Consider the following 25,723-nt stretch of genomic DNA (forward strand, 5'->3'; position numbering starts at 1 on the left):
ATTTTATAAGTTTTAAAGAAGGCGCAGAGGAGACAGGGTAGTGACTCACTTCACTCTCATTAGTGATGCAACTGCAGTGACACTGTGGCCCATAAGTGTGAGCAGCAACCTGCATCACAATTATGACTGTCTTACATTTCAAAACAGGCATGGAGGCTCATTTTCCATGCTGTCATTTAGGGTGGGGGCGCCTGTGCCGCAAAGAAGGGGGCAACACGTGGGAGCTTATCTTATTCTGAAAGGAACAGACAGCTTGTCAGAGTGAAGGTCTCTCATGCAGGGGAAGGAGTCAAAAAAGCAGATGAAACAGCAAGCCACTCAGAGCCATAGCTATCACCATTGCAATAGGTGTATTAGCAGAGTGTGCGGGTCTCACAACACCCCAATTAAGGGGAATAATGGTTTTGGCCAATGTAGGTTTTTTATGTATTAGCTCTTTTATAAGTCTCACATTTAGCGTGGAAAATGAGCACCAGAAAATGTACCCCTGAAATAATCTCATTACCACCCCCACCTTGTACATTCCGCTTCCCCAAGGGTTTTGGCAGTGTGCCTGACCACAAAATATTTTGCTTAGGGAGGCTAAGAGCAAATTTTTTTGAAGACCTCTGTTTTAGGGGAAGGATCTCCCCAAATTGTATGCTTCCCAAAGAACTGAATTGACATACCAGAGCCTTAAAATTCCCTGGAAGAAGCCCTGCCATTGGTCACAATGGACAATTAGGGATACTACCAGTGGCGACTGCCTCAGAACTGGGGTGGTGAGGCGGGGTGGAATGGGTTTCAAAAACGTAAAAAATAAACTAACCTTCCCTTCGCCACAGCTGCATGCCTCTTCTGAGTCCACTTCCGCTGAACATTGCATTACCGGAAGCGACTCTCCCAGCCAATCACGACGCTGGCTGAGCAGCGTCGAGATTGGTTGAGCGGCCGATTTGGCCGCTCAGGCAGGGCCTGGGAGCCTGGGCATCTTCTCCATTGGGCTGTGCAACACAGCCAGGTGGAGAACATGCTAAGTGTGCATGAATGTTTGGCCAGCCAAACATTCATGCTCCCTTAGGGAGTGCAAACCACTCCTCACTTTGCTCAGCACGACCCGCCCGACCTGTCTCCAGTCCCGCACAGAAAAATAAAATTATAACAACGTCTTGTTATTATCATTTTCTTTTTGCACTGCTCAAATACCAGTGGGGCGACGCTCCTCGCCTTAGCGGAGTAGCCGCCACTGAATACTCCTTCGTGTTAGTCTTCAAGAGATTTGAGTGTTATGAAAGGTCAGCACCATAAGATCGCTCATTCTATAGGGATCATATGAGCAGTCAGTCTGTCTACTGCAAAAGTCCAACCTGTGCAGGAAAACAGGTCACAGTGAACTGTGGAAAAAAAAAAGGTTTCCCCTCCAGTTTCACAGCAAAAATCCGACAAGGACATCTCCTCAATGGCTCAATCAATTAATTAATGGCTCAGATATTCTGGTTTAGTTATGCTCCAAACATTACAAGCAGCTTGAGAAGAATTACTAGAGACCCCATACTCATGAACCTGGTTACGTGCAGGAATAAGCCCGAAGAGCCCAATGCAGAGAAAATGTGTTTGCAAAATTCTCATGTTTTTCAGGTACTCGTGAAAAATGGTGACAGCCGGGAACATTGACATCGGTACAAGAATCATACCATAGCTATTCAATCAGAGAGAAAACAAAGCTAGGAGGAGCTAGCGTGCAAACTTATTTTACTTCACACTCCATAAACTTTGGTCTTAGTATGTACTCGATGGTGTTCCCACTAAATTAAAATTAAAAGGAGTGGTACACAGGTAAACTGATTAGGAACAGAGATCTTGTATAAATGAACGCATTCTTCAAACTATAGAGGGAGTATTTGCTATCCATACAACAAATTAACATTTGCTTTCCTATACCAAGTAAACACAAAGTATGAGATCTTGCAAATGGTCAGGTTAACAAATATGTGTATAGACTTTAATACTGATGGAGGGACAGAACCTAAACATCTACTGCCTTAGACAATGCCCTGTTAAGGAATGCATGTGTACATCCTCAATATGTATAATGTTAGCACAAAGAAGGATAAGTAGTCTGAGATACTTGATAAACTTGCTGAGCTGCTGGGTAAGATTCCGTGCTCCAGGAGGTGGTCTCAGCAAGCCGTAGGCACCCCACATCACATGCCTTTTCAAATCTGTAATTACATGTTTTTAGACGGACACGGAAGCCATTGAGCGCAAGTCTTTCCTAAAAAAGTCAGCGGTTTGAGAGGTACATGAACCTGGATCAAATTAACAATGTGAGCTAAATGTGCCTTACTTTATTAAATGTATTCCTTCCATCCACAAGTAATCTGGTGCAAATGGATGCATTCAATCTTAGCTCTGGAATCCCTTAACAATGGGGTTCCTTGGATCTGTCTTTAAACATTCCACTGCATCAGGCATATCATCCCAGTTGCTGGTGTTACCTGAAAAGGCGCACACCATCTGCCAAGCTGTGAAACCTTAAAACAAATGCTAAAATACAGGCCCTTATTTACCATTCCATACTAGACTGCTCAGGAGGTACAGGCACAAACATCTGAACCATAATTGAGCCACCAGGTTTAGAATTTTCCACATGGGCCAGATGTAGGTAGTCAAATACCGGTCGGTAACAGCCGAAATTCCGTAATTTCGGCCGTTACCGACCGGTATTTGGAAAATGAGATGTAGGGCCACCTAAAATACAGATTCGGTAATTTTACAGATTCGGTAAAATTACCGTTTCTGTAAAATTACCGAATCTGTATTATGAGATGTAGGTAGCACTGTAATCAGTGCTACAGGGCTTTAAGAAATCGTTATTTGCCACCAACTAGAAGTTGGTGGTAAATAATGAAAAGCCTTGAAAAAGCATTTTTTTTGCTTTTCAAACGCTGCCATGTTGCAGACATACATGCCCTTAGGGCATGTATGTCTGCAACATGTGCACCCATACACGATTGAGGGGTGCAACAGGGTGTCAAAGTGACACCCTGCCACCCTTCAATGTTTCCCCCAATTACCGAATCGGTATTTACCGATTCGGTAATTGACATTCATTCCTAAGGCGCCACCTGGCCCATAGGAATGAATGTCAATTACCGAATCGGTAAATACCGATTCGGTAATTACCGAATCTTACCGATTCGGTAATTTCAAAAGAGAAATTACCTACATCTCATTTACCTACTCTTAAATACCGAATCGGTATGATTCGGTATTTAAGAGTAGGTAAATCGAGATAACCTACATCTGGCCCAAAGTGTTTTGCTTTTTTTTGCTGATCATCTGAGGTCTCCAAGGCGGAAGGGATCCTCTTCAGTGAAATACTAAAAGAGTGAATGGCAGTTCAGTCAGCACTTTGTTTGTTCTATTAATGAACGGTGATGTACTGTGAATTTTCTCCCTGTGTGTGGGAACATTTATACACATTTCCTGTGCCAGACCACCACTGCTACACACAACAAACCCTCAGAGGAGAAATTGCACAAATGTGGCATCAAAAGAACCACTCTAAAGGGGGCGGCTGATTTGGCACCATGACAACCAGCGAAGACTCTCTCAAGGTGGTTTTCCAGATGGCGAACCTTGCAGCAGCGCGGCTGTTGTATAAACTGTCATCTCACAACCTCAAAGTGAGGCACAGCAAGCAAAACATGGCCATTATATATAGAAGATACAAAGTAACATACATTACTGCAAGTCAAATAGGACCACGTTTTTATCTGATGTACTCAATACAAACTGCACAGCAAGATATGATGATGTGCAGATGTTGCCCTTGATTTTCCATACAACAGATGACAATAGTGCGCCTTGCTTTTTGGGGCTTATATATACAGAGGGCTGGCTCGTAATTGAGGAACAGGTCAAACCTTGACCCTAGCCTATCAAAATATAACAAGATACCCAGTTGACCATAAACACACACACACACACACACATATATACACGTGAACAAGCCGCAAGGTGAAACGCGTTGTGTGGAATAAACCTGTGTTCCGCATTTGTGGGTTTGCACTCATTTTCCTGAGAGCGTATGTACGACTTTTGTGAAAGGATATATATATATACACACACACACTTTTATTTATCAGAAAAGAGCATGGAAAATGTGTGTTCTTATATAAATTACTCCTATATTTTTTTGTACATATTTTTAATCACAATATGTGTAAGAGACATCAACGGCTTAAAAAATAACTACAAAATTATGAACTAAAGGATTCAATGAACAATGGGTGTAATACAAATGTTTGTGAGATCACGCAACTCCATCAAAGGTAAGTGTATTCACTCATGAGGAAAATATAGAAGAAATATATAAAAGAATTGTGTGGTGACAGAAGTATCCCATGCTATATCATAGTAACAATAAGGACCCAATAACGATTTATGTAGCAGCTGTGCAATACAGCTGTATTAATTGTTTGACCTGGTTATCAAGGAGAGACTTTTACGGTTGTGCTGCAAGATGTTTAGGTGAGTCTAGTACTATATCAGTCACCCAATAATAGAATATTCGGCTGGATACACTCAATTACGCATTGGTATGGTGGTCCTCCTTTTAAGTGTTGACATGTTTCAATCCATAGGGACTTGGTTTGAGGCCATCATCAGGACAAGTGTCCTACTGACAATGTTTCGCACCGCATAAGGGTGCTGGGAGGGGGTGAAATAGGATCTTTCCCAAGGGTGCATACTACTGATGTAATTTTAACACGGTTGGGCCTAGTAGTGTTAGTGATATTTCTGAATGAGATTTATGCCCAGAAATACATGATGTACGAACTTTATTTACATACACCACCGTTGAAGTAAGTCTCTTTGTGATGCTCAGTGTATTTATTGTGTGAGAGTGCTATGCCACTGCTTTACACATTGTCTCTGTGATAAGCCTGACTGCTCAGTGTCAAGCTACCTAAGGGTGAGTGCAGGTTATACAGTGATTGTAATTACCCGTCTGACGGGAGTGATAGGTTCTGCCTGGTTGGGGCCGCGCCTCAGTCAACCAGAACGTGCCAGTTCCAACACATTTGGTTCTAGACTGGTTACACATATTCAGTTGGAATGTGATGCAGACAAAACTGAACTTCTTGGATTTGGATCCCATACAGTCAAGTGGTAGTAAGCGGTCTGGCCTCTCCCTTTGCCACCCCTCGACCCCCTCACATCCAGTACTACAAATTCTGGGAGTCAAATTCGTCTATCAACACTCTCTGCTGCCTCAGATTTCAGCTGGGGCCGGCACCTGTTTTGGGCTGCTCTGGACTCTGAAGGCATTTCTGTACCTACTCTGCATACATTATAGGAAGTGGGAGGTACATGTGCTGGTCACTTCCAGACTGGAAAATAGCAAAGCCCTCTATTTGGGTGTATCTTAGGCTTTGTTCTGTCGCCTCCCGGGGGTGCAAAATGCTGAGGCCCGCCTTATTTTGAGACTTCCTGTTAGAACATCATCCACCCCTATGTTAAGGTCTCTTCATAGGCTGCCTAATAATTAGCATGTTCTCTTCAAATCCCTGTCTTCGGTCCATTGCGCTCTGCGTCAAGCCAGTCCTGGACAGATTTCTCTCTTAATGCCATGCTAAAGCTCTGCGCTCAGCATCGGCTGCCCTGGTGCTAATGTCCCTATTTAAGTACTTGATAAAGGGAGGTAAGGCGTTTTCGTATTTAGCAGCCAAGACCTGGAATCAGCTTCCTTTCAACCATCAGTCCATTCTTCTGAGAAATATTTCTGTAGGACGGTGGAAAGTTATTTTTTTTTCCTCTACCGTTTAGGGAACTCACAGTTCTAGTTAAATTTTTGGGTTTGCCGCTAGACCTAGAGCCAGGACACTCATTGAGTAGCCATGCGCTTTATAAAACTATTAAATCATTCAGTCAAAGTCTGAAAAAAGCAAAAAGTTGGCAACAGTTGATGTCAAAAATGGCCAACTTTCCTTCTCTTTCACTCCTTAAAGTCCTCCTTACATGCTCCAGCGGGTGTTAGGCATAACTGTTGGATAGATGGGTGCTTATTTATAGCACATACAACCCAAATAATACAGCAAACATTGATGCTTTAATTTTTAGGGTTCAGCTAATATAAAGTGACTAATCATTCTTTTACATCGTGTCCTTGCATAGTGATAGCTATAAAGGCATTTGACAAGCCCCTGCATTCACCCTCCACCTGTGTCCAATCTTTACAGTTCATGGTCTTTGGATGTGTGTCACAGGGTTTTCACAAAGACTGGCCTTCAGTCAGGCCTGGTGGGTGAAATCCAGCACACACAATTTTGCTGTTGTTGGCCATACCTATTTAGCTCTGGCTGCAAGCACTGGGTCAGCTCTTAATCTAATTCTGCAATGATTTGTACCAGACTCTGTAGCCATGCCGTTACAGTGGGCGTCACAGAACCAGTGGTGTAAATGTAATTGAATTTACAAGGCCTTTGGACTTGCAGAGCAGCTTCTGGGCACAGTGGAGCTGATCTGGGGTCTTGGTATGGTCAGCTTTGGCTGTTTAATTTCTAGGTCTAGTATCAAGTTCTCAACGGTGCACACTCCAGGGCTATCAATTCCCTCACACACATCTGGTCCACAGCTGATGAGACAGACTCCGCGGTGCAATGCCTTGTGGAAAAGTACAAATTCAAAGGAGAAATGGACGATGGTGGCTATGATGTCCAAATGCATAATTTTGAAGTCAGTACCTAAACTATAAATCAGAAAGATTAAAGAGGAAAGCAATTTATTTCCCTCAAGGATACATGACTGTAGTTTGCATCTGCTGATTGTGCTTTTAGAACCACGGTGACAAAGCTCTGCCCTACAGTCCATCAACTACAGTCCATCGACGGAGAGAAAGACAAGAAGACCTAAAGTTTTACATGATGGTATGTTCAAAAGATCTAAAGACTGAGATAGTTTGAAACAAAAAAGGGGCATTTTGATTACATTAATAATTCATAAGGTTTGTTTCACTATTTACAACAACTGGAAGAAAATGTTAATCCTTCTAACTTCAGGATAATCCTAATCCCTTTAGGAACAGGTTAATAATTTATGCTCAACTTAATTAGTGACAGAGAAGGAGGGAGTTCGAGCTGTAGATTTTAAATAGTTAATTCTACTCTTTCAGATCCCCCTCCCTGATGCTCCTTCACCCAACAGCCCTTTCCCGCACCTAGCCACTCCATTCCTCTGTGCTAAAAAGACACTCGGAATTGTTGGTGCATGGAGGTGGATCCCAAACATCTTCGTGCACGTTCCTGGGCAAGGACTTCGCTTAAACCTGCTTCTTTAACATATGCAATGAGAGACATTTAGCTCTGCCTCGTGGAGTATTTCTCTCTCATTTCCTGCTATCAACTGTTTTGATGTTTACTTCCGTCATCCTCTGCAATAAATGAGAGAACATTATAAATCTGAAATTGCGGGTTCTGTGGAGGGTTTTGACGTGTACAGGAAGTGTGGCACCTTAACTGGTAGCGGTGTGTGTTAGGTTAAAAACAACAATAATGAAGACGGTGTAGCAAGGTCAGAGGAGACCCCGAAACCACTGCAGAGAGTGGCCAAGGCCCACTCTGTAATTATGACAAGAATCCTGTGCAAACGTTAAGCGGGGTGTATACATGTATCAAAAGAACACAATAGGTAGTAAATGAAACAAAGTGGACACGATAGAAAGTCTTTTTGTTCTTCAAAGGATTGTATTTGACCTTCCTTTGTTGAAAGGTAACTTCAAAAGCAAATGACCAGCCGACACGTGTTTCATCAAGCGGGCAAGGAGCCCGTGACTCTTCAGGGCTGTAAGCACAAATGGGGTAACGTCGGTATAGCCGGTGATATTTCCGACCCGGCGTCTGGGTTGAAAGAATCCGCGATAGTGAGTCACTGTGGACTCAGAGACGGGCGGGTACATCTGTCTCAAACCAGCTAATGCCTTGGATATGGCAGCAGAGAGACGGGTCCTGTCTTCCTAAGGGGCTTGCCAACGGAAGACAGGACCCGTCTCTCCGCTTCTATATCCCAGGCATTAGCTGGTTTGAGACCGATGTACCTGCCCGTCTCTGAGTCCACAGTGACTCACTATCGCTGATTCTTTTAACCCAGACCCCACACGCCGGGTCGGAAATATCACCGGCTATACGGAACGTTATCCCATTTGTGCTTACAGCCCTGAAGAGTCACTGGCTCCTTGCCCGCTTGACGAAACACGTGTCGGCTGGTCATTTGCTTTTGAAGATACCTTTCAACAAAGGAAGGTCAAATACAATCATTTGAAGAACAAAAAGACTTTCTATCGTGTCCACTTGGTTTCATTTACTACCTATTGGGTTCTTTTGATTAAGCATGATACATGTATACACCTCGCTTAACGTGTGCACAGGATTCTTGTCATAATTATAAATCTGAAATACACTCAAATCTTACTCAGTCAATATTTTTTTCTGATACATGTACTGCTTCAAGAAAGCATCTCGTTTGAACTTTATTTTACTGCAGTAGGCTTTTTTGTTGTTTAGTCAGCTGTCGAGTTTTGGCCTGACCGTATGCTGGCCATCTCATTTATTTTTGTTTTCACACATTTACTCCAAAATGGCCAACCCGACTTGTAAGATCTTGTTCCCAACTAACGCCCTTCTTTATACGTGGCTGTCACTCTTCTGCTGCTGGACCGCTGCGTGCACTCTCACTTCACTCAGAAGCTACCATGTTGCAACTTCATCGTGCTTCTGTCAGTTGCTTGTGCACCAGTCACAGAACTTAGCCTAGCCCATCCCCCTTGCAGCTTTCTAGCTGATGGGTCGCTTAGCTCTACTCCCTTCACCACCATTAGCACCATTATTACCACCATCACCATTACTATCACCATTATTACTACCATTGACATGTCTATCAGCACTATTGCATCTCTATTACCACTAATACTACCTCCAGTATTACAACCACCATTAACACAATTACCACCATTACCAAAACCACTGCTAGCACCCCGCATTGCAGCCATCATTATTGCCATTACAATATCACTATCACCATTGCCTACACCAGGCCCACTACTGCCACCCGATGACCAACATCAGCAACACCACCGTAATCACCATCCCTAACATCTCCATCATCACTACCACCACCATTACTATCATACCACCACCATAAGAACTACCATTACCACCACCAGCATTGCAGGATTCATACATACAGGTATTGTAATGTATGCATTCGGTCTGCACTGGTGTCAACTGGGTCTATGTTCAAGAAGCATGTGATATGGAGTCAGCTGAATTCAGTGCATGGCACAGAAGACCTGTGAAGATCTCCTCTTTGTATGTCTGGGGCAGGTAAATAGAGAACCTGGAACTGGCTTGGATGTCTCGCCTTTAAGGAACTGGTGACGAGTGCGGCTCCTGACCAAGAAGAAGAACCTACATTAAAGAGGGCAACTACAATGGGTGTGACTCGGTAGGGATGGTATTTCATTGTTCAGTATTTGAAAAAAGATGCGAGACGTTGGTCTCCAAGTGGGTAACAAAGGGAATTGATCTTCAGCACTTAGGCACGGCGCTTATCAGATTCATTGTGGGACGACTGTGGAATATAGTTGTCAGTGTTCAGTAAGCTACTAATTTGAAAATAAACCCACAAACCACCACTTTCTGGCACATCCCTTCAGATTCTCTTCGGACGCGCTCCTATGGGTTCTGTGGAAGCGCAGCATCCAATATAACGCACCTAGTGTACGTACGCATGCTGAAGCTAGGAAGAGGAGGACGACGGGACACGCATTGCTTCAAAACAAGGTGACCGCAAGGTGATAATACGTGGGCGCCATCTTTGTTGTGCAGAAAATTGTTGTGATAAACATTGCAAAAAGTACTGTAGTGCGTCATGTCTAGAGAACCTTGGCTGCACAAATTAATAACATAAACAAAGTAGAGAATAGTGAGGTCAACAATAATGAAGAAATATATATATTTATTATTACGCCATGTTCCATTAGTAAACGCTGACAAGCTTTGTTTAATACTACTGACTTTGGACTCTAAACAAAACTTCGAATTAATTTCATTATATTTTTCAATATATAAAGCAAAGAGTGAAATGCAAACCTTAAACTTGGCACTTCCACAGCCATTTTGGGTCTCAGGATCTGAGCCAACCAGGAAGTAAGACGAGTGGAATCTTATTATCATTAAACTACATTTCAACGTTCGAGAATGATTAATTAACTCCCGAGGGAAGGAAAAAAATATTACTATGTTGTCTAGACCCAGTAGGATTGAAGGTGTAGTACAATGGTCAAACACCAGGGCAGCAAGGAGCTGGAAATATTTTTGATAACAGACTCGAAGATTTGGATGCTTATAATACACTAAGTGTTTTTGCAGCAATATTCCGTTTTAAATATTTCCAAACGACGCAAAGAAAAAAGAAAATATATAATACTAGGTGCCTTCTTTAAGAAAATTGGTGTTGTCATGCAGATTTGGCAATTCGCAAGATGTATTTATTAGACATCTTATGCATATAAATGATTCCAGTATTCAAGATTGGTTGTCGGTGAATGGGGAATCACCTTTAAAGGACATCATTTCTTATTGGCAAAAGGCTGAATGGAGAAGGCGATGTGCAAAAGCTGTTGTTAATGAGAGTGAGGGTGTTGTGACAGAGAAAGTTAAGAACAGGGGGGTACCAGTCAGTAATGGTAAAGATATGATAAGAAATTCTGAACCAAATAACAAGGTTTGGGGAGTATGACTGAATAAAAAAATAGCTATTACAGGTTTCAAAGTTTAGAACATTTTGCACATAGCAAATCATCCCCGGCATTGAGGCACAGAGTGGAACTGTGGTAGTGTTGGCCACTTTGCAAGGGTGTGTAGAAAAAAAGAATAAAAATGATAAAACGATGAAGGCAGAAAAAGTGAGATGTGTTTACAAATGATAATTCATCTACAAATTCTGAAGATAATAAGGAGGATGCATATGTGGTATGTGTGACCAATGAAACCAGTAAAGGAACGGTTGATGTGGTTAAGAATGGCACAGCGTGATTCCGGCTTCGTCCGAAAGGACGTATCCTTTTTATGGTCCATCTGTATTAGGATGGATGGATATTGGCACGCTAGGCGTGGTGTTGGACCCAAATAATCCTGATCCTGTGCTTGTGGTATCCAGTGGAGAAGATGTGGAGACACGAATGTGCAAGGCATTCCCCAAGGTTTTTTTTTAGAAGATGGGCAAGTTAAAAGGGTTTGCATATCGCATCATTTTAAAAGAAGACAGTATTCCATGTACGTAAAGTGAGAAATATACCTTTCTCTATAAGAGAAGATGTGGAAGTTGAGTTAGAAAAATTGAAGGATGCTGAGGTTATAGAACCAATATAGTCTTCGGATCGGATGTTGCGTATGGTTGTGCCTCAAAGGACCAATATCAAGGTACGTTTATATGTAGACTTAAATAGAATATTTTTTGTAGCTGGATTCCCGTTTCCAAGGAACTGTTACCTTTGACAAAAGTGTTTAAATGTTTTTCTACTTTAGATCTATCAGCATCATTAGGTACCCCTTGTCGGAGAGATGGTCAGAAATAAGGCTTTGGAGGCCTGTCAAATTTGCGAATAATGGTGTTTTATTAATATGGGTAGTGGGGTAAAAAAAAAAATATACATATATATGTTACTTCTTTGTCAGCACTCTTGTTTTCCATGTTAGGATGTATATTGCTGTTTGGTTCTTAATGTTTCTTTTTTCTGGAGGGGCAAAGGAAAAAAGAGAGAGAGTGAAAATTCCTTGTATGGCTACCCAGCATGAGTGATAAGCATATTTTCCCCACTAGTGTGGTCCTCTCAATAAGTGTGCTGAGACACCAAATCCTTTATCCTGCTTCTTTTTAAGAGCACCTTCTCGGGTTTAAAGCTCCCAGGTGGCCTCACACTAAAACCTCAACCAAAATGTGAAGTGGAGATAACAGCCAAAGGAAAACAAACAAAAAAATTCTACACCTAGGTAGCCAAAATTCTCCTGAGTTGTGGCAAGCTACTTTATGTTGGGTGGTGGCATCCACCAATCTTCCGTTCAGGTCCCTTCTATGTCTTCGCCACTCTTGGTGTCTAACGTGCTCTCCTTGCAGTTAACATTCAGCTCCTCTCCTAGATCCAGCTTCCTTTGGTCTTTCCACTCATCTCTGTCCTGGAAATTAGCCATAGAGTTTGTTTCGGTCCCCTCCTCCTTATGCTCCCCAACAGTACCACTCCACTTCTCTGTTTGGTTTCGCATCCTTTCGTATCGTTCTTCTTCTGCCTTGGGTCTTCTTCTCCTTGACTCCTCCCACTCGCTTGGGCTTCAGCAATATTTTGATGGAATTACACCGCCCCCATGTGTGAAGGAATAGGATTTTACTCTGTTCACCCTCTATCCTCGAGTCCTCCTTTTGCTATGTCCTTTCTACCCAGCTCCTCCCTAATTCCTCCCTGCTTCTAACTTGGTGTATTTTTCCTTCCAGGAGGTTCCTGAGGTGAGGCTTTGTGGGATTGCTATCAGTGTTTTTCTTTTTTCCAAACGATCTTTATTGGGTTTTTCAAAAAACATGGGGATATAGCATCACAATTTCCCTGAACAGGGGTTCTCAGCAAGACACTTTAACACAGCTTTATCCCTTTAAAATACATTGACAAGTGTACATTGTTACAGCTTCAAGCCGACAGTCACAGTTGGTATACTTTGGAAGATGGCGAGAGTGTCAGTCCGTTGCTGCCATGCATATCTGGAGTTACCCATCCAACTGGGGTGGAGCCCACTGAACTGGGAATAAAAAACAGGGGGGGGGGGGGCAATCTCTATCTGTGTTTATAGGTAAGTAACACCTGGTTTTGTCTATCTCCCCACACCCCTTCATCATAAAACTAGGAGGAGTACTGCATTTATTATGTCATTTGGGTGCTTTCAGTTCCGAAGAGTTCCATTTGGACTAGCCTCTGCAGCTGCTGCCTTTCAGCATCTTATATTTATTTTGCTGAAGGACGTCAAAAATATAATCTTTTTTCAGGATGATAACGCGTTAATGGGTAAAACTAAAGAAGAGCATGATTTGTTTTAGGGAGTGTTTTAAATTCTTTGCAAGGAAATGGTTTGGCTGCGGAGATAAAGAAATGGAAGTTTGCATAGCAAAATGAAGAATGTCTAGAACACGAAATAGATGAGAGTGGGATTAAACCAAAGACGGAATTAATTGAAAATGTAGAAAATGCACCAACACTAAAAAAGAAAGAGGTTGTTAGAGCTTTCTTGGGTCTGCATGAGCTTTACGTAACATTTATCATGAATTTTGCTGAAAAAAAGATTTGTATTTAGGCAGCTATTTTTTTTAAAATTTAAAGTCTACATTTGACCGAATCCTGAATTTCAGCAAGTCTTTGAAGAAGACTAAGGAATGCGTCTATAATTCTACCCCTTCATAAGTATGTGACCCAAATTTACACACAGTTGTGACTACGGATGGGAGAAACGAGGGATTGGGAGCAGTAGTTGTATCCCAGAAAGAATCTGATGGTTTTGAAGTGGTAATAGCCTTTGCATCAATGTCAACGGCTCCAGCAGAAGTGAAATACTTTGTTAAGAAGGAGATGATTGCTTGTGTTTAGGGTCAGGAAAGAACTAAGCAGTGCATTTGGGGATCCATATGCATCCATAACCTTAAGGTGTGTTCACAAACCCATTGTCAAAGTACTTTCTTAAAAAAGAACGGAAAAAGCAACTACGAGAATAGCTTGTATGCCTGTAAGTTTGCTCGACTATAACTATAATACAGAATATGTACTTGTAATAGGATTGCTGATTTCCAAAGCCTTATGCTTTTTCGGATTAATGTTGAGCCACAAAATGCATGGGAAGAATGTAATGATGCCAGTGCCTTGGACCATTCAGAGTATAGTATTGATAAAAAAAGTATGGCTTATGAGATGAAAAAGAATTATTTCAACTAAAGGAGTATATTATTGCAGGTTGGCCAGAGAAAAGAGGAATTGACAAAAAAATTCTGGAAAGTTTGGGAGTTGAAAGATGAATTGAGTGTTGACGATGATTGTGTGATGAGCGGTACAGGAGTTGGTCCACTAGATGCTTTAAGGAAGAGTTTATGAGGTATTTGTCATGTAGACCATTCAGGAATTGTGAAAACCAAAAGAAGAATCAAGGAATAGAAGTGATGGCCAGAAATTGATATGGATGTTGAAAGATTGGGGAAGAACTGTATAGTGTGTGAAACCTCAGACAAGTCGCAGTAACATTTAGGCCTTCATTGTGTCCCTTGAAGTGTCCTAACATGTCTTGGGGAAAACTGGACATTGACATAACAGGACCAGTATGGCATGAGATGAAGGACTATGTGTAAATGTTAGACCTGGCATCTTTTGGCGAGTTTCCCCAATTTTTTTTCTTTCTGATCTCCTATTTTGATGGTATGATCGACTTCGTTTTTGCTGGTTTCGTTTCTCTGCGCTTCAGTGCTAAAGTGCAGGTGCTTCTACTATAAATTGTGCTATGATTAGGTTTTCATGATTGGCATGTTTGATATACTAGGAAGTCCCTAGTACAGTGCACTGCGTGTGCTCATGGACTGTAAATCAAATGATACTAGTGGGCCTGCAGCACTAGTTTTCCCACACACAGAAGTATCCTTTCAAAGGTGTTTCAGACCTGCCACTACAGTGTCTACGCGCAGTTTTTACTGCCATGTCGACCACACAAGTGCACCCACTTGCCAGGCCCTAACCTTCCCTTGTCCTACAACGAAGTCACATCTAAGGTAGGCCCAAAGCAGCCCATGGACATTGTGCAGTACATGTGAAATGTAGGACATGTAGTAGCGTGTGTTATATGTCCTGATAGTGAAATACAGGCAATTTTCTTTTTTACTATCGAAAGACTGTCTTTTCCACATATGATTGTTGGAGCTGCCTTGTAACCCTTTTACAAGTGTAATTTTCAATTGGGAAAATATATAGAAATAAAGTTTAGTCTCTTCGAGCTCAGAATTTGATAACACATCTTTTAGTAAAGGTGGTTTCTAAATTGTATGTTTGAAAATGCCACTTTTAGAAAGTCAGCATTTTCTTGCTTAACCATCCTGTGCGTCTATGCCTGTTTTTGTATTCTCTGTCTAGTTTTTGAGTGACACTAGACAGTCACAAGGGGATTGAGGTGTGTCCTGCCTTTTGTGGGTGACTCATAGCCAGGCTGAATAGACCTTTCTGCATTTAGAATGGTGGGAGGAGTTTTCACTAGAGGCTGAATAGGCTGCTCTGCAAAATACTGTCTCCACCTCCTGTAGCGAAGGTGGACTAGAGAGGACTGAACTGGTTTCTACTGAGCAAGAGGGACTTGCTGCCAAAAACTTCATAGGGAAAAGTAGTATAAATATTGGGGCCCTGACCTCAGAACTTTAGAACTCTTTTGGACTAAGGACCTGCCAAGAAGAAGATCTGGAGAAGCTGCCAGGATGAACTACCACTTTGCTGTGTCCTTTGCCTTGTTGGCCTAAAGTGGCAGCTTCTATCTTGGTCAGTGAAAGGACTGGACTGGACTTTCTGCAATTTGTTTTCCGGAGTTTCTTCAAGGGCTTGATGTAGAGCTTGTCCCCTGTTCAGGAGGTCTCAGTAACAGCTAAGACTTCAAGATCATCTGCTACCAACATTGGGAACTGTGTGTTTTGTGCTGCAACAGAAGAAAAAGCAACTTCACAAAGTTCAATCTGCTACACGTGTGGCCCAATGACTTCTGCTCCGACCACCCTGAGATAAGCCTGACTGTTCGTGCCAAGCTACCAAGGTGGTGAGCAGGAGGTATTTTAGAAGTGTAATCGTCCTTATTCTGACTAGAAGGCAGGGTACCTACTTAGACAGGGTACAAACCTGCCAACCAGAGACCCCCATTCCTAACAGTACACAACAGAACATTTTTTCACCAACTCTAAGTGGCTCAAGGTAGAATTTGTACAACCCGTGGATGCAGACCATGGAGTCCAAAAAACCCTCAAACTTGAGAGCAAACAATCCACACGGTTAAAATGATTGGTTACAGGCTGGTCACGTTTCTATTATTACTTGCTGCTCATTTGTGATTCCTGAATAGCGTTCGGAGGTCATTTGCCATTCATTGTTTGACCTACATTTTGGTTTTTACAGCTTTGGAGTTGAATCGCAAATAGTTGATCGACATGTAAAGATGCTGTCTTATGTCATAGGTTCTTCCTGTAACAGAACTTGTTTCTGATGATGCTTGTAAAAGATATTCACGTGTGATACACCTTTTAGAATCACAGCAATGAAGCCCTGCATTTGTTACAGCTTGTTTGAGTTCAGTGTTCACAAAAAGCGCTCGTAAATCCAGAGCTATGCAATAAGCAATGACTGGCGGTTTTCGAAAAACCTGTTGTAATTTTTTACAAGTGGACAATAAGGTAAATGTTTTTTTGCATTATGTTTTTATACTTAAAAGCCAATGGATGATAGTTAACCACAAATGGAATTCAGTCACTTTTGTGTCTGCTGTTGGTATTCCAAATAAGTGCTACCCTGGGTAACTGCAAAGACTTGTCAATTTGTTGCTGCATGACGTGAAGATGATAAAAAGATATATTTTTAGAAGAATGAAAAGGTCTTGGCTAACACCAAATCTATAGAAAATAGGGCGGGGGTCATACTGATTGGACTATCCTTGCGGCATCTGGCACTGTAGTCTGCAACTGTTGCCTACATTTGTAAATAACTACTGCACTTTAAGTCCTTATTGTCGTTTGTCCTTGAAGAGGAGCCATCATGGCTTTTATGCATTGTTATGACCATATTTCTTTCTTCATTGGCCTTAAGGCAAGTAGCCATTCCAGTCCTTTTCTTTATTTTTTGCCCTTCCTGCCTAACTCTGTGGAGGGTGCCAAACCATGAATGCCTGTCCTTAACGCTGCCCAGGCAATACTTTTAGACAGGTCCTCTCTGTCCTGCCAGCCCTCCAGAGGTGTCTCACTATCTCTGCCTCCAACCAACCTGGGAAGGCAACTTACAAACACAAGCACCTAAAAGAGCACTTCCCCGAGGTTCAAGTAGTGTCGGCCTCCAGGAAAGCTAGTTAAAATATGAGGTAGCCCTGTGGTCGCTAGGGGTCTTCCCATGACCCAACTTCACGGTAGATGATTTTACTGAGGATGATCCTTTTGACTCACCACCATCACTACTGACAATGATAGTGATATTGATGTTGAGGTACTTGCTTATGATTCTGCTGCTCCCTCCCAGGTCCTCTCCACTTCTCAACCTTCCTACCCACTAGCTCATCTCATACCCTGGACCTTCAAGGGAAACCCATGTTCGACCCAATGGACGTTCATCATCCAAACTCTACAGAGTGGTAATTCTAATCCCAGGTTGCAAAGGTTATCCATTGTGGCAATCCTCCCTTTGGACAACGCTCACTATTGCACACTCAGCTAGAGCTCCCTTGTTCAACTAATCAAAATTTGCCTTAGTCCAGACACTGACCCAATTTACTTTTTGTTATGTCTAGGTTAGGACTACAGTACTGACGTTCCTGTTCACCTTCTGGATGCTTTTGAATAGACTACAGCCACACCTTAAGTGGCTGACCAGGACTTTTGCAGAGGTTGGGCCCTACATGCTCTGGCCCTTCAATCTAATCAATCAGTACTTACAGAGCGCAGCTAATCGTCCCGGGGGTATCCAGACGGTGAGGTCTTGCAGGTCTTTATTGAAAAGCCAGCTCTTGAGACCCATTCTGAAGTTTGGGACTGAGGGTGACGTCGGAAGGTGGAGGGGGTGGTCGCTCCAGGACCTGAAGGCGAGGTAAGAGAAGGAAAAACCTCTGCTGTGGCTTCGGCGAATGCAGGGCATGTGCGCCAGGGTGAGGGAGGAGGAGCGTAGTTGTTTGGCAGGCTGGTGGAAGTTCAGGTGGTGGTTGAGGTATGCTGATCCCTGTTTGTGGAGGGCTTTGTAGGTGTGGGCCAGCATCTTGAACTGGCATCTCTTCTGGACGGGGAACCTGGGGAGGTTTCTGAGGTGGGGGGTGATGCAGATCTGTTTGGGGAGGTTGAGGATGAGTCTGGCTGCTGCATTCTGTATGGTCTGGAGCCGCTTGAGGGGTTGAGTGGTGATTCCAGAGTAGAGTGTTTCTGTAATTCAGCGGCTGGTGATGAGGGCTTGCGTGACTGTTTTCCTGATGCGGATCCATCGTAAGATCTTTTGGAGCATGCAGAGGGTGTGGAAGAAGGCGGATGAGAATGCACTGACCTGCTATTTCACAGTGGGTCTGCTATCCAAGAAGATGCTACGGTTGCAAGCGTGGTCATTAGGAGCGGGTATGGGCCCGAGTTAGGGGGGCCAGCAGGTGTCGTCCCACTGGGAGGAATGTTTCCAGAAAATCAGCACTTCCATGTTGTCCATGTTGAGATTCAGGCAGTTGGACCTCATCCAGTTGGTGACGCTCGTCATGGTGTTGTGGAAGTTTGTTGTGGCGGGGGGACTTCCTTGAGTGAGAGGATGAATTGGGCAGTGTCTGCATAGGAGATGAAAATGAGTCCATAGGTTCGGGCGATGTTGGTCAGTTGGGTCTTATAGGTGTTGAACAGGGTGCGACTGAGAAAGGAGCCTTAGTGGACCACAGATGATGTTCTTGGGCTTAGATGTGAAAGGTTGAAGGTGCCTTCTCTGAGTGCATCCTGTGAGGAAGAATGCGATCCATTTGAGAGCGTCTCCCTGGACGCTGACATGGCGGAGTCTTCTGATGTGGGTGTAGTGAGCTAACGTGTTGAATGCTGCTGAGAGGTCGAGAAGGTCCAGGGCGCGGTCGAGGAGGGATCTGAAGTCGTTGGTTACGGCAATTATGGTGATCTCGGTTCTATGGTTGGCATGGAAGCCTGATTAGGAGGCGTCAACTAGGTTGTTTCTTTCTGGGAGTTTGGTGAGCTGGTGGTGGATTGCTTTCTCAAGGACCGTGGAAGGCAATGGGAGCAGCGAAATTGAGCAGTAGTTTTTGATTTTGCTGGGGTCTGCGGAGGTTTTCTTCAGGAAGGATCTGACGTCTGCATGTTTCCATGCGTCAGGGAAGGTGGTAGGGGCTCTTTCAGGGGGTCCCAGCGGAGGTCCATGTGGATGATGCTCACTCCCGCTAAGCTGAGTAGCACAAGAAAATAATGCTCAATGATGATCCCATGACAGCAGAACTCCCTTTCCACCCAATGGGCAACAATGCCTTATTTTTACAGAAAAATTTATCAAGTTTCTCGGTAAAAATACAGTCACAAACTGTGGATAAAGCACAAACCAACATCACACCGGTCTCGTAAACCTGGCATTTCTGGCGCAGCTGGTGGCCAGCAGGAGTATTTATATGGTTGTCGAGGTGGTCAATTCATGTGTTATCTCTTTTGCAGAAATAGGTAGCTCTTCCCAATCTCCAGTTTTCCTTATCCACGGAGTGCGCAGGTCTCTCCAGAGACTAAAATTGCATCGGCTTCTAACAAATGTTCCAACAAATGCTCCTCCTCTTTTTTTTTCTTTGAAGGTAGGAGCTCCTCCAGTATCCCCTCCTCCTTTCCATCAAGGGGTTTTCTGACGGATGATAATCTGTAATGCCATTTTACTGTCCAAGTGGCATTCCATCACCTCAAAAATGTAGGTCCTGCCGATTGTCACTGGCTAACACACAGAGTTTGTGGTTTTACCTGCAAAACCTCATATTTCATCGCATTTTCTTGAGAGTTTGTGTTGCTCTTTTGCTGATTCTGCAATAAGGAGACGGCCCTGGCTCTTTTATGGGCTAACACCGATTTCAAAATATTTCTGCTGTTTCGCTATGAAGGCTTCTGGGAGTAGTCGCCAAGGTACTTTGAATGTTATATTCTCCTCATTGTGCTAATAAAATCTTACATTTCTCGGGCCATGAAGCTAGGATAATCCCCAATTCCCATGATCTAAACAAGAAAATATCCTAGCTAAAATAAAATCTTTTCCTCTTTTTGTATGTAGTTTCCTACCTTTCTCGTCTGATAGATTCCTTGCATTTAACTGTGCTGGTTACAAATAGAATTGCACATATCAATTCACTGTTTATAGTATTTTTAATTGGTTAATACGTTTACAGGTCATTGTAGTCATGCAGGTGTCTCTATTCTTTCCTCGAAGTCCACTGGTGGAACACTAGGCTTCACCTATCATGAGCCTTTGCATCTACTTAAAAGAAGAGCGATTTAAATGTTTTCAGTTTCTATCATCTGACTGCAAGATTTGATCATATTTGTGTTTAAGGGACTGTATGTTGTTATGTTCTTTCTATAGTCCTAAATTTTCTCAGATCTTTATCTAACCTACTCTCGGACATTACTCACCTCAACACTCTGAGAACGTGCACTACACATATTCTGTGTACACATCTAACCGCCAATATAATCCTTTGCGTTTCAGTGTTGGCGAAGTTTGATTCCAGGCCAGCTGCCCCTTCAAGTGGATGCATCTGTGCTGAAGCTTGCACGAAACCTCCTTCCACCAGCCACATACTTCTGTCCGCGGAGGATGGACACAATTCAAACAAACACTGCAAGCAAGAACACATTCAAAAACAAAAAATAAATTCCATCTCATCACAAAAAGTGGAAATGGTTCTATGGGCAAGGTTTGTGGGGGTTGATAGGATGAATCATACATACATGCAGTTCCCAACTAGCCTTAAATAACCAGAGGTCATGCAGTGGTGGTGCCCCTTTTCATGCCACACATGTAAGCTTACAACACTATACTCACAGGCTTCCCAGAACCAAAAAAGCTATTGTGCAAGTCTCATTCTGTCTGATCACCAACAAAAAGTAGTTCAACCACATCACCTGTGCAATTATTTTCACAATAAAAAAGAGAATCTTGCCAAAAAATCCATATCCGTTGCAGCCATAGCAAAATGAGAACTGCATCCCTCACAAGGCTAAGTGTCCAAAAAGCTCAATAGAACAGACATAAGAGCTAGCCTCTACTGCTTACACCCAAGAAGAAATAAGTTACTTACCAGTAACTCTTGTTCTCCAATCTTGATATCCTTCATAGTTCCACGTACTTCAACACTTACCCCATGTCAGGCATGGAATCCTGTCACTGTAGGTCTACAGATGATGAAGATACTCCTCCATGACTCCACCTTGTGAAGAACTCACTCCCATATTCCTCCATTTCCTACTCAGGGAAGTGCAGGACACCCAGCTGCGTTGCTGTGTCAGAGGCTTAGTGCTGAGACTTTCCCCTGGTTCAGCGGCCATTGATACCGTATGAACAGAACATCCTCCAAACCTAATCATCGAACAGATCTCAAGCATTTCTCTTGGAAGAAGTTATGTTATGTTATGTTATATTTGTTTTTATATAGCGCGCGGCTACTCAAAAAGAGTGTCCCGGCGCTTCAGCAATGAGAAGTTATTCCTTCTCGCTCAAACATCTAAGGGAAGGGTAGAAGAGCTACAATCTTTCACAGTCAGAGAACATTTCTTGCGCCTCACAAAGGATGAGGTAAACCTTTGCACTAATCCATAGTTCCTGCCCAAGTTCCATCAGATTTTCAACTGAACGAACCTGCCATTCTACGTTCGTTTTTTTGCAAACCCGTCAAGATCATGCTCCATCAGAGGATAAGGCAAACCTTTGCACTAATCCATAGTTCCTGCCCAAGTTCCTTCAGATTTTCAACTGAACGAACCTGCCATTCTACGTTCGTTTTTTTGCAAACCCGTCAAGATCATGCCCCATCAGAGGTACAGATGACCACGCACTGCATGAGTAGTATGTCGGCCAGTGCTTAATTTGTAAAACAAATAAGAACTATGGCTCTCGTCAGGAGGCCACTGCTGCCATGCTGCCAATGAGAGCAACAACACAACTACTGACCATCACACTCCTACGAGTGTGATAATTAGGATTATCTCAGGACCACAAAGATATAGGAATGGCTTGGGCAGCAGGTAATAGTCATTTTTAATGTATATTGAATTAATAATTAACTGCTGTTGTGGTAATCTCTAAATTAGCCAAACATCGTCACCTTGCAGCAGACAGTAACAAGCACCAATTTTGACAAATAAGTGCCAGTGCCGAGCACCAGACACTACCCCTCAAATTAAGCACAGATATTGGCAACAGCGGCACTCTATGTCAGAGCACTGCTACCTGATATGTTGTGGACAGCAAAACGGAGAAGCAGGCATCTGTTTGATAAGCGCTTCTGCCTGGGTCTACAGACAGTGGTAGAATCCTCAGTGGGTTAAGCAGTAGTACATAACCTAATCCAATATAGATGAGCATTTTTTCCACTCATTATCTGGTAATAATACTACTTACTATTTGGGTTCAAGCCTGTGAATCTATGAAAGATCTCATGCTGGAGAAGAAACTAGTTACCCGTCACTCCAATTCTCCGGCGCAGGTATGTTTCATAGATTCACATGTGACCCTCCCTCCTCAGTCATGTTCCCTATGTACTCTGTCTATCCTTTAGACTTGTGTGATGAAATCTGAGTTAAGGTGGCCTCTGGAGCAGTAGAGAGATCAGCACTTTCACTTTTGTTTCAAATGAGGTGGGTTTGCTACTGATCAAACACGGTTGTTAGGCCTGTGGCTATCGAAAACACTTTTTATTACTACTTTGTAAATACTACGGAACCCCAGCCTGATGACAGAGAATGATTCAAACACATGAATTTATGAAAGATCCAATGCTGGAGAATGTGAAATAGTTACCCCAGAACATCTGACTCTATTCCTCCCTGAATAACCAATGCGGGGAGGAATAACCAACAAAACACATTTTCTTCATATTCCTGAAGCTAACACATCGACTCAGCATTGCCTCCTCCTCAATTCCCTCTTGCCTCAATAATCTACAGCCAAATTTAATATGCTTGTCTTCAACAATTATGTAACTGCTCCACCATGCATGCTGCCTTTGCTGACCTCTCTTCCCCAAGGTCTGTTCCATATTTTACAAATACCTTATTTAACATTTTTTTTAAATCATGGGGCTACTCATCTGGCTATAGAAAGTTTATAACTTTCCAACACTTTGAAAGTAGCAATATAGTTAACCAGTAAATATCAGCTTTTTCTACTCTCCTAGGGAAATTATATCAAAGTAGCCTTCTATGGTGTGAAGAGATCTTTTCACTGGAGAAAATAGTCAAGGAATAAGATTAAAGAAAACTTGCTTGATATGCATGAACATCACATAAGATAATACAAAGAATGGAAGGTCCATAAAACCACACACCTTTTATCTCATTAACTCTTCTGAATGATATAATAACCAATATAAGACCTATGTTGCATCAAAATGCTGAAGGTCAGGTGTATGCATTGGTACGAATGGTACGAATGGATGGCCCACCAATTTAGAATGAACTAAACACTTCCTTCATACCCATTACAAAAACTTTAATCTCAGTGGTGCTGTTGAAAATGGATACTTGAGGAGAACAAATTATATAGGGCATACTGGCCTTTACATTAACGTTTACAGAGAAAAACAACTAGCCAATCCTGGCGTAGGAAGCTATTGCAGCAGACAATGTGACTTCCTGCCAGCCGTAACATAGTCTGAAGGAAAAATTGTCAGGAGTCAGTTGGGGTAAGCAAGTGCTTATGCACCTTATAAAATGACCCCATGAGCCCATCCTGCCCTGGAGTTTTAGATCCAACTAGGACATCTATTATTTATTCACTAGAGATGGGCTCGCTCAGGAACTTTCTTTGTCCATCCGAGATCCAGACCATCGCTACCTCAGCTAGACATTACTTTAGTCTGGTGGCATTGGCCTTGGTCCGGGAGGAATATAACCACTTGCAGTATTGCAGCAGTGCTCTAGTAATAGCCTCATTAGTCGTCACTCGACTTCCCCCTCCTCTGTTTGTAGCTCAACATTATATCCATTATGTCTATTAGTACACAGTGGCCGTGTCAAGGTGCAACCCCAGTGGTCTCCCTCCCCGTAGTTCCAGGCTGGGATTATTTCCACATATAGTCTGTGTCTCTGTCTGCTAAGTCCCAGAACTCTAGACGGTGTGAAAGTACATTTGAATCCCGCTGTGGTGCCGGTTGTCCTCCCAATCAATATAGAGCAAATCGAATTCAATGCGAGCGAGATGAGCAAGGATATGGTGGAACATTCCAGCGTGCTTTGAGATGAACACCCTACGAATATATGCCTTGAAGGCCTGCGAGGCTAGAGACCCTGTATTAAAAATCAAGTTTTGTGCAGAAAGGGTCATTGTGGAGAGCAGCACCTAGAAAACGCCACTGTCACTCCAAACCTCCCTCATAGGGAATGCTCAGTACCATCTGAATTGTAGAGTGATCAGACAGTGTGTAAGGGAGGTGACGGGAGGTGACCCACGTCTGCTAACCACAATGCAACATTTGTAGAGAGGAACCAATAATCAATATACATCCACACTCTATGTGGCGCGGAATAACATTTACATTCCAAAGTCATGGAATTGTGCCGCAGATGGAGAATGTTCCTGGGTTTTGCAGTGGGAGGACTTCTTACCATGCCGTGCTCTCCGCTAGGTATTGAAGATCCAATACTTTTCATTGAGTTCAACTCATAGACGCACCAGGCTACTATCTTCCAGTTCCGAGATGCGCGCCTCAGCCCCATCCAGTCTTGTGTTATGTTAATCTAGTCTTTCGCCTACATGGTCTGATCTTCTGGCGAGGGTATCTAAGCGGGCATCAATCGCCGGGAATCTTGCGTGAAGTTCGGTCATGATGGCCACAGTGTTGTCCGAGGGGCCAGGTATGGTGTCTCTAGTCGCGCCATCTTGTGTGTTTGAGAGCAAGGTCTGGTGTCTCAGAACTTTGGATTGTTCAAAAAGGAGCTTGCATTGTTTGAGGTCTCCTCTCCCAATAGTGTCCCAAGGGTGCAGGGGGAGGCCGGGTGCCTCATAACCTCAGATCTTCTACAATCCGTTTCCAGGTATGGAGGATGGGTGGTATGTGGATTATCCCTAGCTATTGGTGTGTCGTAGAGGTATGGTGGTGCACAGGAGGCAGCAACCAGCACAGATAGTCATCCAGCAGTGGCAGGTAGGTTTTGAGCCCCTCAGTGCAGAAGCACTCAAGCACTGTGTGTTAAGAAGACATGGGAGAGTGGTATCTATGTCTTGGAGTATAGCTGTGGTCTCCCTTCCTCCTGCCCCGGGTCCCCCTCCCAAATGGCAGTTATGCAGGCAGAGCGTACACAAGTTTAGGCAAAACTGGGGTACTTACAAGCACTTAGGTAGACCTTCCCTGCCCTCTCCGATGTGGCTGCAGCATCCTCTGTCGCAAGAGTTCAATTGTGACCGATCCCCGTGCACACCCGCAGTCATGCGGCATTGCACCTTCCAGGTGGTTGCCGAGCTGCAGAGTTGACTCGACAGAAGCCGGAGCAGTGTTTGCGCCGTGCAGCTAGCCAGTTAATTCCTCTCTTGAGCACTCCGGCCCCGCATGTCGGTCATGACGCCGTCCTGTTGGCACACCTCAGGCCTCCCTTGTTGTCAGGGTCAGAAGTGCGCAAGTCGCATGTCTTGTCAACTCTTCATGCAGTGGGCTGTCTCGGCACAGCGGCTAGCCTATATCTGGATGTTTGAGGAGTCATCCAGCGGCACAGCAATGCT

The 25,723-nt window shown here is 43.3% G+C and overlaps 1 protein-coding gene across 2 annotated transcripts in view; it reads right to left on the bottom strand.

Annotated features, from left to right (window-relative positions):
• The window catches only part of AR (androgen receptor), a 530,339-nt gene that overhangs the window by 187,089 nt on the left and 317,527 nt on the right, over nucleotides 1-25,723 (bottom strand). The window lies entirely within an intron of this gene.

The sequence above is a fragment of the Lissotriton helveticus genome, chromosome 4_2, assembly GCF_964261635.1.
Source record: "Lissotriton helveticus chromosome 4_2, aLisHel1.1, whole genome shotgun sequence".
NCBI classification, from domain to species: Eukaryota; Metazoa; Chordata; class Amphibia; order Caudata; family Salamandridae; genus Lissotriton; species Lissotriton helveticus.